Below are 4,059 nucleotides of genomic sequence, written 5' to 3'. Positions count from 1 at the left end.
GGAAGAAATTTTTCACTGTGAGGATGGGCTTAGATAGGCTGCCCAGAGAAGCTGTGGATGCCTCATCCCTGGAGATGTTCAAGCCCTGGGGGACTGGAACTAGATGATCTCTGAGGTCCCTTCGAACCCAAGCAATTCTGTGATTCTATGATTATTTAGTATTTCTATTATATTGAGGCATCAAGTTACTGTGTCAGTTGCTATGCCAAAGATACGTCTATATACAAGTACTTCTCACAGAAAGGAAAGCACAGTCCTTCCTGTACTTTCTTTTTCTTCCAAATTCTCTTCCCATCCCATTCCTTCACTTTTCTAGTCAATCTGCCCATTTTTCAGTTCAGGAGAGCTATCAACAGACAGACACCTTCCCTTTTCCTCATTGCATTGCCTTACATTTCTCTATTTCTTTACTTACACTTCCTCCTTCTTGTCTTCAGGTTATGGACTATATGGTATGCTTTGCTCTCTACTCTCCTAAAGTTCCTTTGACTCTTTGCTAACTGTTTTCTACCCACTCTGGCCTAGCGGACATGCTAGGCCACTGCCTCTTCTCTGCAATCTTCCTGCATCACTATCTTCATTGAAGTGTGCTATATGTATTCCTGATCTAGACCTGATCTAGTAAAAAAATTGTATTGGTTTCTCACTGTCATGCAAACATTAAAATCAGAATTACAGGAAGTTATATTGGTGGGACCTTTGGATACCCTCCAATCCCACCTTCTGCTAGAAGCCGTATTACAGCCAACACTAAATGAAAATCAGCTGGGGCTATCAAGTCTTGAAATCCCCTAAAGGCAGAGGTTCCTTGGTTGGAGCTTCCTTGGGAATCCTATCAAAATTGTGCACTACCTTACCTGACATAATTCTTGCTGATGCTCACTCCAAACCATCCAGCCACAATTCATGCATGCACTTTGTCATACCATCCAGTACTGCCAAATTGAAGTCTGGTCCATTAGCCTATGTAACTCCTGTTTTGGTAGCAATAGATTAGCAGTAGTAGTAGTCCTTGTCCAGACATAAGCACAGATCCTTCATATTTTCCTCACTGATCACAAATCCTAGCCATCCCGCTAGTCTAACTCCTTTTCAGTTTCTCAGTGTTCTTGAACTTGAGGGAGGCGTTGTCTGAAAGCTTGTTCCAGGTACAGCACCAAGGACAAAACGGTAAATTCATTCTCTGACTTTTGAAGAAAGGAAAAATATTCTCTCCAAAGCTGAATACTCATCTTACTACCACATTCATCTTCCTTGATGGCTCTGCCAATATTATTTAAGCTGATTAGCTTAATCTTTAAATTATTATCACTTTCACCTTTTCTTTTATTTTTCAGAATTATTTTCAGTCTGTTTCAGCTAACTTCTTGATAATTTTTTGTAGTTTCTCTTCTTTGCTACTAAGTACACGATTACTTTCTTCTAAAACCTCTACACAATAGTTATGCGTTTTCTTCAGCTGTTCTTCCTCCAACGTGTTTGAAATAACCACTTTTGAAAATTAACCTCCCTTTACACAGCAATGATTTCATTGCGTACCATTTTATTAATACTTTTCTGGATTCCCAACATCCCACAAATCATATTCTGCCCCATCCTGCTAAACTTCAGTTCATCTTTTCTCCTGGGATAACTCCAGGTTGTTCATCTTTCCCTTTCCTGCCCAAGAAATAATATCAGAACTATGCTACTTTGTGTTCAAAAGAATCTCTCTTCATGGACATAGGCCCTTTACATTAATATCCATTTAGCTTATAATAAATTCATGAATAGAACTTTTTAAAAAGGTTTTTCTGTCAATGGCTGTCTTGAATTTGGGTACCAAATGCTGATTACTGGTAGTAGCTGCATAAATAACCCCTCTTTATTGTTATATTTTTATGCCCTTCAGTTACATTTGCACTGCCTGAGTTTTGGAGGTAAATATCCAAAATATTAGCTGAAAGCTTCCTCAGAAAGCAAATCTTTCCCACATCCTTCCCTGCAGTTCCTCTTTAAGAGGTGTCAGCATGGCTGAGAGAATGAAGTGGCTCCACATTGTTTGCCTGAACTATTATGTGTTTAACATTTCCATAACAAAAGTGCCACTCGACTTCTCCGCGATTAATGCAGCTCGAGGGCTCTTGTCCTCCTTTAATAAAACATTGTTGAAATCATTTATTTAGAGCCCCTGGTTACTAGTGGGAGAATGACCATCTTTGTGCCAAAATATAGTGTATACAGTCCACTATTTTGTAGTAGATCATTCTGTTATTTAAGAAATTGATTAAATGGATGTCTTAGAAAGTATTTATGCTAATAGCACATTACTTATGTCATTCAGACAGTCAGTGTGAGCCTTTTCAACTGTCTACCACAGCCAATGCCTCGAGTAAAATACAGTAACTTTCGACTTTACTGCTTACCAATCCGTATCACAAACGCTAAATCTCACACAGAAACACTGCTCTTCCCAGTTGAAAATGTTTTGTTCTGCAAGACTGCCTACTTCTCCTGATGACTTGCAGTGACTTATCACAGGCAGTGAGGCAGTGTGTTGCATTATTACTGCGGACAGGAACAAAATCAATTGAAAGTCTGAATTTGTTTTAGTGACACTGAAAATACAATGCAACTCAGCCCCTCAAGCTGTGTTTTCCATGACTCAGCTGGTGACAATTTTGTGTCCCACTACTGTCTCTACTTGCACCATGTCTATTCTGGAGTTGCTCTCATCCTCTTCCAGTGAACTTGAAACAACGATTAAAAAAAAACAACAAAAACAAACCAAAAAGCAAGTATTCATTCAATTCTGAACGGTTTTCTAACTCACCGAAATGGAACTGCAAAGTTGTCTGCAGTCACCCTTGCATCCTTGCCATGGATGTACATTATACACGCATGCTGGCAGTGAGAGATCTGGTACATTGACAGGTCTTACAAGGAATGGAGGGGACACTGCAACTAAAATCCATCAGACTTTCCAATCAGACAGTAAAAGAATGGCCAAATCAGGTCTTTCCCTCATTGTAAGGATTTGTTTTATAAGAATTTTGAAAGTTACTTATGTCTGTCTGTATATTTATCACTGTATATCATTAAAAATAAACAGAGACCTTATGTTATGTCCATTGTGATTGCATACAAAAGCTTTGCTGTGTGCTTGGGTGATCAGTGAAGCTTGAATCTCCCCCTATTTACTGTATGGTCACTGTCAGTTCAATGAACTGCCTCCTTGTTCTCCACCATTGTCCCACACTCCCTTAAACATTTGTCACTGAAGTGCCTCCAAAGACAAATAAACTGTCACCAAGAATTCAAATCTGGTAAGTGGGAATGAAAAGGGAGTAGAACCTACTGGATTATTTTACATGGAATGGTAGAGAGTTTCTTCTCCCTCAGAAGAGACTGGCTGGACAGGACCTTGGCAAAGAGTGCTTTCAAACATCCATACAAACCAGAACTTCTTTTCCTGTGGAAAATCTCCCTCTGTCAGGGAACGTGAGGTTTTTTTCTTCATTTAAAACTGTCCTTACTGCATCCCTTGACATTTCAAGAATTTCCATTTGTCTCAAAATCAAGCAGAAGAAATACGAATTTGATGGACATCAACATCTGCACAGGCTTTGTAGGCTGGGACACGTACCAACACACTCAGCCATTCTTCCTGGAAACGTGCTTACTCTGACAACATGACAAACACGACACAGTTATCTCCTTAAGAGGAGGCATTTGTGGGACAAAATTAGTTCAGCTGTATTTATTGTGCAATTATTTAAATTAAAGCAATCCTCTTTCTGTGGGGAAGGAAGCATACAGACGAGTCTTCCCTCCCTAGTGGTGCTCAGTGTTGATTTATTCCAGGCAGATGATTTTGACAGGAGCCTGTAAAATCAGGTCTTGAATTTATTGTAGATGTTAATTATTGGTTCTTTTCTAGTGCAAATGTCTTTACTTCTTGCTGAAGAAAAATAGAGGCTTTTTAGGTGGGCCTTAATTTTTCATCAACAGCGAGTTTAGTCCTTGTTGGCACAAAGCATTGGTAAAGTGAAAATGTCTTTCTAAGCATCTCCTGAAGAA

The sequence above is a fragment of the Phasianus colchicus genome, chromosome Z (assembly GCF_987193195.1).
Source record: "Phasianus colchicus chromosome Z, bPhaCol1.hap1.1, whole genome shotgun sequence".
NCBI classification, from domain to species: Eukaryota; Metazoa; Chordata; class Aves; order Galliformes; family Phasianidae; genus Phasianus; species Phasianus colchicus.
The sequence above is the reverse complement of the archived record's forward strand: the minus strand, read 5'-3'. Positions refer to the sequence as shown.